Below are 13553 nucleotides of genomic sequence, written 5' to 3'. Positions count from 1 at the left end.
TACTGTTTTGTTTGGGTTAATCATTGGGTGTGTGAATGAAATTCCATTCTGAATGAAACAGAGGTGCAGTGTGAATCAAAGAATGCTATGCGTGATGGTGCATTTCAACTCGAGATGCATGTCATCAGTGAATTAACAAACCTCTACACCATTACTGATGAGTGGAGTTTCAAGGTGTGTCACAGAGGTTGAAAGTGAGGGGGAACAGGATTGAGCTATGGTACTCCTCAGGAGATGAGTAGCTTGAGGTTCCTATCTGTATAAATTGCTGTTTGTTGGTGAAGTAGGAAAATAACCTTTAAGGGCAATATTGGAGAAGCCCATATGTGTTTTCAGTATGTTGTGACATGACTATTTCAAACGCTACACACTGTGTGAGATGGATCAGAATCAGGACTGTAAGACAGGTGATGGGTTGCTAGTTTATTTAGATTCAGGATCATGAGCTGGGGGTTGGTATTCTTTGTGAATGCTGTGGGTTGATGAGCAGAAGAAAATTTTGGATCTAACTATTTCCACATGGTTTTAGCTTTCAATTTTAGGGGAAATAGTCCCAATTCCTGTGGTCCGAGGAAAGTTGTAGCATTCTCAGTAGGATCCTGATAACCAATATCAGGTTTTAGAAGCTGCTCACTACCCTTCTTCCACCTGGAGACACTGGTGATGCAGTTTGATCGTTCTGTCTCAGCATCAAGCTGGATGTGCTGCTTTGTGTCGTCCATATAGATTGTGAATTGTGGTTGATGAGGCCTCATTAATTGTGACAGGCATTGCATGTAAATGTTGAAAAACAATAAATATTTCAGATTGCCCTGTACTGCACAAGAGCAGGCAGATGCCCCCCGTGCTGCTGTAAAGAAATGAGTATTCTGAACCCCACTATCAGCATTTTTTAAAAATCTAAGCATCATTACAGTTTTTAAATTGTTCCAATTATAATAAGAATACTATGTGAGGTTCTCGTCAGAAAATATAGTATTCAAAACTTATTGAACAATTCAAAAATGTCATAATTCACTAGAATATCATAAAAAGGTCTGAGAAAGTCATCCTTTTGGCCCTGATTACCCCCAAACTTTCTGAGAGATACTGGTGGTTACTGACTCTGACTGTGCATGGGCACTGCTAATCAGTCCCAGGGCCAGTGCTCTGTTTAAAATGGTATATGCAAATTAGGCCTAATTATAATTGGCTCCGACAACCTACCTATAAGTCCCTAGTATGTGGTAGGGCATGTAGGTTTAGGGACCCAAGTGTAGTTAGAACACCCATGGGTGAACTGCTGTGCTGCCTGGTGTCATTTTAAAGGCAGGCCTGCCTTGCGGGATGTTTTTAAAATAGAATTACCCCCAACTTTGACTTCAGAATTAAAAATACGTCCAAAGCCTCAAACTACCTTATATTTCCATATAAATTACCCCTAAGATCTGTCCTAGGTGCCCCAAGAGTTGGGTGCAGTGTAAATATAAGCAGGGACGTTATGCTGCTGAGGGAAATCTGCTAGAACAGAGCTAAATATGTCATGTTTGATATCAAATTAAAAGTTAGAATAAATCCAACAACTTGTCAATGTTTGTTTTGTTATAACTAGTTCAGAGAAAGAGTTTTAGAACTCTTTCAGAAAGTTACCAAAATCAGCCCTGTAGTGCCTTTCCTGGTTGGCCAGTCTCTAGGCAGTCTGAGCCAAGCTACCGTAAAAAGGTGTGAAGTGGCATAGGTTGAAAGAAAGGAAGCATCTGATGGGAGGAGAACTGCTGCAGCTAATGGCAGAGCAGGAAGGGGGGGAGGGAAGTGGCCAAATTGGTTTTCAAAGGAGGGAAAGCCACCTGGGACAAAAACCAGACCTCCCCCATTTCCTGCTCCCCCAGCCAGATGGGAGCCCCAGTAATTAGATTAGGAGAGAAGCTGGAAGGCGTGTGTTAGGGAAACTTAGCCACACCAGCCAGAAATAACCTTAAAGGTGACATTTTCTCCATCTTGGGTTGATAAAAGAGTGTTGCTTTCTGGGATTGATTTTTGCCACACCCTGCACCCCATTGCTCAGAGGTGACCCCCTTCTTGCCAACCGAAGTGCAAGGATAAATATGGTAGAGCTGCCCAGCAATTCAGATCCCTGCTGGAAGAAAATATTGGAGAAGAGGAACTGCCTTGCTGAAACCCTGGCCTGCAGGTGAAGCTGCTTACTCTAGGCTTCACCAAGAAAAGGACTTAGGCCCTCAATTCGAGTTTGGCAGGCGGAAACATCCACCCCCAAAACTCCTGCGGTCAGGTCACCTCCAGTGCGGTGACCTTCGCGCAGCCCCTACACCGCCATGTATAAGCCTGCAGAGAGGGGACTCATAATCCCCAGGGCAGCGCTCCTTGCAGCGCTGCCCTGGTGGATTAAGACCCTGGGCACTGCCAGGCCATCAGAAAAGTGGCGGTGCCAGCGGTACGACCGTAGAGCGTTCACCATGGTCATAATGTGGAGGCCGGACCGCCGCATTGGCGGCAGTCTGACTGCCACCGCGAGTCTGGCGGTCCTAGGACCGCCAGACCCATAATGAGGGCCTTAGTCTTGCTTCTAGAGTACTAGAAGTGGACTTCCTGTAAGCAAAAGGTACAAAGGAATTGACCAGAGTCCCCCGCATCAAGTCCTTCAAGAACAGCCCAGCTGATCAGCATCCAGTGGCCATTTGAGAATTCTGACCAGGTGCATTTAGGAAACTGTAGTCCCAACTTCCCAGGAGCAACTCGGAGCTTCTGGAACCTTGGATAAAGTTTGTGAAACCTTCAGGAGTCCAAAAGGACTTTTGGAAGAAGATCCAGAGGCTTGGAGTAGTTTTAAGCAACTTTGTGAAAAAGCTCCATGGGGTGACTGACATGTCAACAAGAGTCAAGCCAGCAACATCGATCTGCAACTAGGTCTGAATTTAAGGTTCAACCGCCTCCTAAAATTCTTGAGCTTTTTTCCCGTAAACAAGACTTCCAGGAGTTGACCGGGACCTCGTGCTGAGCCAAGCCGACGATGTTGCATCGCAAGTCAGCCTGAAGAGGAGCCTCAACCGACAATGAGAGAAAAAGTTAAAAAAAAAGAGACTTAAGTCAAAAGGTAAAATTTTGACTGAGGCCTACTGCTCAGTATATCTGACATGGGCTTCATCGTGGTTGGCCTCAAACTTTGAATTTGCCCCGGTCAAGCATAACCAGATATCCCCGGTTGGCTTTTTAGTTTTTAGGCACTAGAGAGCATATTTTTACATTTAATCTTTAAAATGTCATATCTCCAGTCCCCTTCATTGGATATTTGTCATTTTGGTGTCATTTTAAAGATAAGAAACATTTACTATTTTTATAAATTGGTATTGGATTTTTATTGTGTGCTGTGTTGTACTTATTTACTGTTTTGTTGATATTAAATGCTTAACACACCTGTCTCCTAAGTTAGGCCTGACTGCTCGTGAGCCAAGCTACCAAGTGTTGGGCAAGGATTAATTTACTGAGACTATAACTGGACCCAGTGCGGGATTGTGGCATGCTACTAAGTGTAGGTATGTACCTGCCCTTACTAATAATCCACTTTCCAACAAAGGTCTATATTTAAAAACGAGGGAAGGCGAACCAAAAATCCATTGGGGCGTCTTTTACATATTTTTGGTACTTCACCTCATTGTTTCAGAATATAAGAACAACATGCCATGAGACTTGCACAAGCATATAGAAAACTCGGTTATTTTAGTTACCTGCCTCCTACTATTTGGTTTCATGCCAAAATAGATGTATATAACCAGTTTAAGGGGATATTTGGTTTATTCAGAAACAACATTCAATTTTCCATAATTATTATGTTAACTTCTACCAGATGCACAAATCAAAAAAACTTTCCACTTTTCTTATATATGACTTTTATGTAAGCAATGTTGTCACTTAAGCAACCCCCTAATTTGTGAACGGACTTCTCTCTTTAAAACAGGAGATGAAACATGAGGAGGATATATATAGTGCAGACCGCACTTTCATAAATGAATTAAAGGTGTTAAGTAAAATGCTGCATTTTTTTAATGTCATCTGCAAAATGCAGTTTTATACTTTATTAATTTAGAGTTTTTTTATGATTTCTGAATAAAATCACTTTATATGTTTGCTGCTGCAAGTGCTTCACATATGCCACTTCCTGTCGTCCTCTGTAGTGTGGTTTCAATGAAGTTAAACATAAAGTAGATGGAAAAGTTTTTATATATGAAATACCACCAAGATTCACGCAATATTTGTAGGGAATTATCTGCTGTGATTCTGCATAGCTGTCAAACTTCTCAGGTCAGAGCATTACTAGTGTGCTGTTTCTTAGAATTATGGGACTTGTAGTCCTTAAAAGTCCCAGAGTACTAAGTAACTAGTCATGCATGGACCAGGGAAACTTAGCAGCTATGATGTTTGAAAAAGTAGGTCACCTTTTATGGACAACTATGTATCAAGCTGGCATTGCATTAGAACAATGTGCATCGATAGGAAGCATGCTCAAAAGAGGCTGCTTGCGGGACAATTTCTGCTTCTCCTTTGCGGTGCGAGAGATGCTCAAAGCCTTCATCCTGCAAATGAGATTTTGTAAAATGCTTCAATCTGCCAGCCTTATGAACATTCATGAGGAAGGGATCAGATTGCCACTCCTTTCACAAACTAGCAAAAGCTGGGGCTGCAGGCCCATATAGGACAGGAGACCTCCTTTCCAGCATTCGTATTTGCATCCTATTCCTGTAAAGGGTCACAACGCCACAAACGGAGGCACATGTGACTGTGACCAGACTAGAGCGTGCAGCGATTCAAGGGATCACTTCCTGCTTCTCCTGGTGTCTCCAGCTTGGTCAACCCATGATGCCTTTTGCTAACAACGGTGCACTTTTGTGCATGCCGAACTCAGCCTTTGTATTTGCAACGCCACTTGCTCAGCATTTTTGAGCATCTGGTTCGTGGTGTAGTCTCCAATTACCTGTTGTCTCATCTCAGCTTCAGCACTTGCCCAAAGACGCAGAGATTCAGGACAAAACTCTAAATATGGTTGGCATATGTCTTGTTATACCATGTCAAAACCTACTGCACGCGGTGTTCTTCTCCAATGATAAATCCCCTCCGTACTCGGTTAATTGTAATCAGTTTCAAATTCGCCACTCCCCATCTCTCCCCCTCCACCTCCTCCCCCGCAAACACACACACAGCTCCATATTAAATTTCCAAAATAAACAAACAAACTTTGCCCGGGAAACGCACAAAGTCGAATTCTCTGGCGAAGATGAGATCCCACACTCTTGAAAGTGGCTTGAAATGCATTCTTTTCTCTTGACTTGTTTTCCTAAATCCACGTGTGTCTGCTACGGCCTTATTTTGTTTTAAAATTCCTCAATTATGGTTATTAGGTCACTGTCTTTTAGTTTATTGTTTGCTTAAGGAATCAATGTTCCTGTTGTGCCCGCGGCCTGGCAGAGCCCTGGCCTGCACAGCAAGGATCTTTATGTAGCCTGAAATACTTCTAATCTCTCTATGGCACACAGGTAAAGCACAAAAAGAAATTACAGGCTTTGCAGACACAAAATAAACAACGAGTTCCTTCTCGCACTGTGACAGTCTTTGTTTTTGAATTGTTAAAGCTAAGAACCAAATGCGACCTCATATTTACCATCAAACAATGCTAGCTTGTTAGCTCTTCCAAAGGGATAGCTAAGCCAGAGCGAAGGGGCGTGTCCAGAGGTGACAGAGCCTGGCAACAGAGGAAAAGAACTTTGGCCGTGTGGTTGGAGAGGGTGCAGGGAAAAAATACTGGAGAAAAGCTGTGTGGTTGGTGTGTTAGTGTGGAACGGCTGCATATTCAACCTACAAGAGGATGAGAGAGTATGTGGGTGGTAGAGGGGCACCCTTTTGGTCCCATTTTAGGTTGAGCACGCAAGCACTCTGGCCTGTTGTATTCTATCTGTGGGGTTTTAACCACACCCACCACACTCCCATCACTATCACTCGTTCATGGGCTTGCCTTTCCAAAATCCCTTGTTATCATTGGTAAATACTCTACGTTTGTCCCTCCTTTGGACAGTTTTGTTACCGCCTTAGCCATCGACCCTGTTACATAGATAATTGCACTTTGACTGCGAGCAAACTTCTTTTTCCTTTTGTGTCTCTTCTTCGTGCTCATGCTCATGGCGGCCGTGGCGCTTTCAATCGGCTCAGTTATGTCAACTGTTTTACTTTTCATTTTCAATTTATATGGCAAGAAATGTCCTTTTAGGAATTTACAACACTAATAGCGCTAACTCGAGCAAATGTGAGACCCACTGCATTGCAAATGCTTGTTTGATGTTTCTCTTTGTCTCAAAACTAGCAACAGTTTGGTCATAACTGATTACAGTTTAGATGCTCTCCATCCCTACAAAGTAACATGGAGAAAACAGAGGTCCTGTTGTTTGGTGCCAACCCCATGCCCTGATGGTCAGGTTCCTGGCCGACTAGTTGCACTCTATCTCCCCCTCTCAGAGGTGACCAATAATTTAGGGGTGCATGTTATTACACATCTATCAGTCAAATTCCAGATCTCAGCACTGGATAAAATCTCCTGCTGGATACTGAGGATGTTAAAATAATGTCTAAACCGCCTGGTCTGGGAAGCCCAGAAAACCGTAGTCCAGACACTGATCGTCTCCAGACGGGACTGCGCCGACATTCTGTTTCTAGGGTTCCGGGACTACCTAATACATCAACTGCAAATGATACAGAACATAGCAATTCACTTCTATTTAAAATGCCCACACATGCCTCAATCTCCATCTATCGTAACCAATTGCACTGGGTGGCAGTGAAAAAAATGATTATTTTTAAAGCACTGACCGTGACAGATTCCGCCTTTTTTAAGCTGGTCCCAAATACCTGTCCAACAGGATTGTCGAATACTGTCCTAAAAGGCCCGTGCGTTACCAGTCTGCCAGGCTGTTGGCTGTTCCCTACACCAAACGGAAGAAGTTAGGCAGTTCTGCCTGCTCGGTTCTGGCAGCCAAGTACAGGAACAAGCTCCCTTTTCCACTCTGCATCCCAGAGAAAAACTTATTTCGAAATCAATTGAAAATACATTTGTTGAATTGTAAGGTGATCAATATTCTCTGTATGGCCATCTGCCAGTGTGCCGGGACACTCTTGAAGTAGCTGAGCACTTTAGAAATATATTCATTCATTCATTCATTACATCTATAGAGGGCACAAGCAAAATAGTGAGCTTGAATGAGAGTGAAAAGCAAGAATATAAAATAAAATGAGCTGCCCTTCAACTTCTGAACAAAAAGTTGTTGAACTGTAAAAATGGACATATAAAGTAATGATACCAATGAGCTATTTCCAGAACAATGCCACACTTTATGTTTTCATCCTGACTTCTGTAGCTCAGAGAGAAGCTAAAGTCCCATTTCCTTTAAGGACACCAGATCACCCATGGATATGGAATCACCCAGTTCTTCCGGTCTCTAGACCCTCAATAGGAGTCCATCACTGTCCTCCCTTCCAATCACATACAAGTTCAAATCATCCCTTCCCAACAGCCTTCCTACATGCAGCCTTATTTTAATCTACATTGCACCCTGCTCCCAAACTAGGAGCCAATTTTGCTAAGATTTGACGCAACACAAGAGAGAGAGAGTAGAAAAGAGTTGTATCTTCTCAGATATGGCACTGTTTCTCTGAACCCCTGTACTCGCTCACTTTTGGCTGCTTTGTCCACACACACACACACTCAGTGGCGGCCCGTCCTTTAGGGCGGAGGGGAACCTCAGGTCAGCCAATGAGGGAAGGCAGTAGTCCCAACCCTCCTGGGACCTGGAGGCTGAAGGTAAATGTGTGTGTGTGTATGTATGTATGTGTGTGATGTTTTAAATTGAATGTTTGGTGCGTGCATGCATGTTTGAGTGTTATGAGTGTTGTTAATGGATGTGCATGCGTGTGTGCGAAAGAATGAGTGTGTGCGATCTTTTAAAATGAATGTTTGGTGCGTGCGTGCATGTTTGAATGGTATGAATGTTGTTAATGCATGTGCGTGCGTGTGTGAAAGAATGAGTTGTGTGATGTTTTAAAATGAATGTTTGGTGCGTGCATGTTTGAATGGTATGAATGTTGTTAATGCATGTGCGTGCGTGTGTGAAAGAATGAGTTGTGTGATGTTTTAAAATGAATGATTGGTGCGTGCGTGCATGTTTGAATGGTATGAATGTTGTTAATGGATGTGCGTGCGTGCGTGTGTGAAAGAATGAATTGTGTGATGTTTTAAAATGAATGTTTGGTGCGTGCGTGCATGTTTGAGTGTTATGAGTGTTGTTAATGGATGTGCATGCGTGCGTGTGTGAAAGAATGAGTTGTGTGATGTTTTAAAATGAATGTTTGGTGCGTGCGTGCATGTTTGAATGGTATGAGTGTTGTTAATGCATGTGCGTGCGTGTGTGAAAGAATGAGTTGTGTGATGTTTTAAAATGAACGTTTGGTGCGTGCGTGCATGTTTGAATGGTATGAGTGTTGTTAATGGATGTGCATGCGTGTGTGTGAAAGAATGAGTGTGTGCGATCTTTTAAAATGAATGTTTGGTGCGTGCGTGCATGTTTGAATGGTATGAGTGTTGTTAATGGATGTGCGTGCGTGTCTGTGTGTGAAAGAATGAGTGTGTGTGTGTGTGTGTGTGCCCCGCCCGCCCCCCACCCTCCTAAAGCTGCCGGCCGCCACTGCACGCACTTGCACTTTAGTGCACGAGTCAGTGCATGATAGCTAGTAGGGGTTTTCTACGGGAGGGGACCCTGCAAGTGCAGATTACTATGCTCAGGCAGCTTCCATGTTTGCTGTACTTTACATCATACATAAAACATAGAAAGGTTTGGAGAAAGGAGAGTTTTTTTCACACATTGCAGTATTTTTTGGCACACATCTCGGTCTACTTTTTTTTTAAGATAGATAAGGATTGAGATTAAAAATAAAACTGGGTGGCTATATGGGAATGTCCATGTCCCGCCCATGGTACGCCTCCTTGACACAAAGTAGTGCACCGTGCACTTTAACTTGACGTTAGGGCCGCTTCCTACCACAGAACAAGTTTAGCTCTAGAAAGTAAATACTAGGACAACAGTTTGCACTGACCGTAAATCCTGCACAAAATGTTAGTAAATTTGGGCCTCGGTTTCAACAATAGGATTGAAGATACTAATTGAGGAGCAGAAATCAGTTCCGGTTATGCTCCCTTCCCATTTTGGGTCACTTTAATACACAAAACACATCAATAAAACTCTGTAATTAGGAGAGAGATCATTCTCATGCCCCAATCAATCGGATATAAAAACTATCTCACTATTGGAAAATGGTTGGATGAGATTTAAAATGGCTCAATTTAATTTTGTTTTGATTCATCGTGATTGTGTTGTGACTAATCTTGGTGAATCAGGTCCTTACTGTAAAAAAATCCTGAAATTCCTGAAGCATAGTCTTCATAGCAGATTTCCTTGTCCTTGGAAAGGTGCATTGACAGCCATTTTGTGAATATGGTTGTTCAACAGAAGCTAAACTCAAGTCTCAAACTTGCCCTCTCTGAGCTGCAATGGATTTCTGTCCTCAAAGACGTATCAGCTCCAGGCCACAGGGGCCTATGCGGACAATCTCCCTGTCTGGCGACAGTCTTCACCACCCAGGCGTAGGTCATAGTAGAGTCTACCAATTCACATCTGTAAAATACTTCAGGTTCCACAATACGTTCTTCATATCAGATTACAGTGGTGCAGTCAAGAACATGTTCTCTAAAAAGGGATGGGGCATTTTTCCACTGATCCATCGTTGCCTCAGCTCGACAAGGTGACCCTACTCAATGGGGGAGACAAACAGGGGCCGGCATAACTGGGGAGAGGGCATGCCTACCCTATGGCTAGCGATGGCCCTACTTAGGGCAATGTCTCACACCGACTCCCTCCTCTAAATAGAGCAGAACAAATTCCAGGCTTTGTGTAAGGCACTAGTTATCTTTTTCTACAGTGTATTCACTGCCCACCTGTATGGTAAGCGTACACCGAGTCATCTTAAGGAGGTCTTAGCTGTTAAGCCAAAAGCTCTCAACAAAGTGGGACTTTTAGGCAAAAACCTGTTAAGGAAAAGGCAAAACTACAGGTCCCACAATGCTTAATCCTGCATGCTTCATGCTATGAGAGGTAAAATGAGGATTGGCCTGGTCACACTTCTCAGGAAACCCTCCTGATAAAAATATGAGCTGCAAGAAAATTATGATGGTAGAATAACAAGAGGGGATTCGGAAATCATTCAAACAACAACATGCCAAGCAGAAAATAATCGCCTTCAAAATTCTTTTGGATGTTGTCTGTGCACCACAGTACTTCTATTTACGGCTCCTATGTTAGCTGCCAGGTGATTGACACATCAATTAAACTAACAGGTAAAACTTGCAGAGCGCATAGGTGTGATTCCCATGAATGTGCCACTGACACTATCTGTCTGGGAGGAAGAAGTTAGAAAAGGTCTGAGCACTGATTTCAGGTTGGGACTTGGGAGCAAGAAGGGATCCCAGTCTCCAGTTTGTGCTGGACGGGTTGTCGCCAACAGTGTGCCAAAACAAGAAGGAAACGCATTGAAAAGCCACATGCAGGGAGCTGCCAATTGCAACGAGTGTGTGCCAACATGTACCCATGTGAGCTCCAAAATCAACCCGCGCCTGTTGCCTTTGCAAACACACAAAAAGGACTCCGTGGGGCCGGTTTGTCTGCAATGTTTCTTTCTTTTACAAAGATACTAGATTCACAATTGTGAAATAAAGAAGAAAATACCCACTTGACAAAAGGGCAAATCAAGTTTGTCTCCCTTTAGATGTTGTGCCCGATAGAAGTTTTAAATCACAGCTGCTCCAGGATATGAATCAAAAGAGAACAGTCGTTCAAGCAGGGAACACGTATAGATCCACACAACACATATAGATCAGGGTATAAATACAATTTGTGGCAAAGCAAGTGGGGTACTGTTGGACTTTTTTGTTTATGCAGCTTTTTGCCTCCTGCCTCCTATTTTTTCTGAACTTTTGCTGTTGGCTTTTGAACTCTGAGCACTTTACTACTGCTAACCAGTGCTAAAGTGCATATGCTCTCTGTTTAAATTGTATGTAAATGATTTATCCATGATTGGCATATTTGATTTACTAGTAAGTCCCTAATAAAGTGCACTAGAGGTGCCAGGGCCTGTAAATCAAATGCTACTAGTGGGCCTGCAGCACTGGTTGTGCCACCCACACAAGTAGCTCTGTAATCATGTCTCAGACCTGCCATTGCAGTGTCTGTGTGTGCAGTTTTAACTGTAAATTCGACTTGGCAAGTGTGCCCACTTGCCAGGCCTAAACCTTCCCTTTTCTTACATGTCAGACACCCCTAAGGTAGGCCCTAGGTAGCCCCAAGGGCAGGGTGCAGTGTATGGTTAAGGTAGGACATATAGTAATGTGTTTTATATGTCCTGACAGTGAAATATTGCTAAATTCAGTTTTCACTGCTGCAAGGCCTGCCCCTCTCATAGGTTAACATGGGGCTACCTTTAAATCTGATTAAAGTGTAGTTTCCCTTTGGGAGCGGAAGGACATGTGGAGTTTGGGGTCTCTGAGCTCACAATTTAAAAATACATCTTTTGGTAAAGTTGATTTTAAGATTGTGCGTTTGAAAATTCCACTTTTAGAAAGTGAGCATTTTCTTGCTTAAACTATTCTGTGACTCTGCCTGTTTGTGGATTCCCTGTCTGGGTCAGTTTGACAGTTGGGCTGGTTGCACCTCACACTAGACAGTGACACAAAAGGAGCTGGGATGTAGTCTGCATTTCCTGATGAGCCATCTGTGCTAGGAGGGAGGGGAGGGGTGGTCACTTACACCTGAAAGGGCTGTGCCTGTCCTCACACAATGCCGTCTCCGACCCCCTGGCGAGTGTCTGGGGCCTGGCCTGGGAAAGGCAGGATTTCACATTCAAAAGAGACTTTACTTTGAAGTAGGCCTACTTCAAAGGAGAAATTGGGTATAAGAAGGGCACCCAAAACCACAGACTTTAGAACACATCTGGACATCAAGACTAACCTCTGCCTGGAGAAGAGCTGAATAGCTGAGGAAGAAGAGCTGCACTGCCTGTGACTGCTTTGTGGAGCTATCCTGCAGTTGCTGCTTCTGCCAGAGTAAGAGGGCAAAGACTGGACTTTGTGTGCCTTCCATCTTGTGAAGAACTCTCCAAGGGCTTGATTTAGAGCTTGCCTCCTGTTGTTTGAGGTCTCAGGGATAGCAAAGACTTCTTTCTGCCAGCACCTGGAGTTTCTGGAGAGACTCCTGCTCTGACAAGTGGTGCCCTATCCAGATCATGGGCCCTTGAAAGGAAAGCTGGTAGAAATCCAACGAAATCGACTTCGGACAACTTCGGACCGACGCCGCTGCTGAATCCGGTGACGCCGCCTGCACCCGACTCCGTGATCTTCGCTGGAACGTGACGACCTTCGCAGGCCCGACGCCGCTGCAGCTCCCCTGAAGTCCGTGACTCTGTGGAAGTCGCCGCCCCACGTCGTGACTGACGCCGCTCAAAGTGCGCGGATTCAACGTTTCGCACAGACGCCGCGATCCCCGACTTCGCGCATTGACTTGTTTTTACTCTTCACCAAAGGTACTGTACTTGGGGGTCTACGCAACTCTGTGTCCGGCGCCGCTGGTGTCGACTTGTTGGGAACGACTCCGTCACGACGCCGTGTTAACACCTCATCAAAGCATTTTGTGCTTCTAAGCGCTATTTTTGAGTTTAATCTTTAAAAATTCATTACTTGACTTGTGTATGTCGGATTTTTGTCATTTTGGTCTTGTTTTGTTTAGATAAATATTTCCTATTTTTCTAAACTGGTGTTGTGTCATTTTGTAGTGTTTTCATTAGGTTACTGTGTGTGTTGGTACAAATACCTTACACCTAGCACTCTGAAGTTAAGCCTACTGCTCTGCCAAGCTACCAAGGGGGTAAGCAGGGGTTAGCTGAGGGTGATTCTCTTTTACCCTGACTAGAGTGAGGGTCCTTGCTTGAACAGGGGATAACCTGACTGTCAACCAAAGACCCCATTTCTAACAGGTACGTGTTGGAACTGCCTATGCATTGGGGAAAAACCTTTTGACATGTACCAATGTAGATTTGTTAACAAATCAACTGTTTTTAGTCAATAAGTTTTTTGATATTGATGAGGGATCGGCAGATCTGCCAACAAATGTTTATCAAGCAATTAAATGCAACGGGTCTCGCATTTCTCCGAGTTAGAGCAATTAGCAGTGGTAAACTCCCAACCGGACCTTTCTTGCCTCATTAAATGGAAAAAATGAGCGCGCTGCAAAAAAATGGAAATGGAAATGGAAACGGTCTTGCGTTTGCTTGAGTGCGAGCAATTAGCATTGTAAACTCCTAACCAGACTTTTCTTGCCACATAAATTGAAAATGAAAATAAAACAGTTTCACATGACTAACTGGACTTTTCTTGCCATATGAACTGAAAAGTTAAAGTTTCACATAAGCGAGCTGAT

At 43.7% G+C, this 13553-nt stretch overlaps 1 protein-coding gene across 1 annotated transcript in view; it reads right to left on the bottom strand.

Moving 5' to 3' along the window:
- SHANK2 (SH3 and multiple ankyrin repeat domains 2) overlaps positions 1-13553 on the bottom strand; it is a 2270638-nt gene that overhangs the window by 1797265 nt on the left and 459820 nt on the right. The gene's annotated exons all lie outside the window — the stretch shown is intronic.

Source organism: Pleurodeles waltl, chromosome 3_1, assembly GCF_031143425.1.
Source record: "Pleurodeles waltl isolate 20211129_DDA chromosome 3_1, aPleWal1.hap1.20221129, whole genome shotgun sequence".
In the NCBI taxonomy this organism is placed as follows: Eukaryota; Metazoa; Chordata; class Amphibia; order Caudata; family Salamandridae; genus Pleurodeles; species Pleurodeles waltl.
The sequence above is the reverse complement of the archived record's forward strand: the minus strand, read 5'-3'. Positions and strand labels throughout refer to the sequence as shown.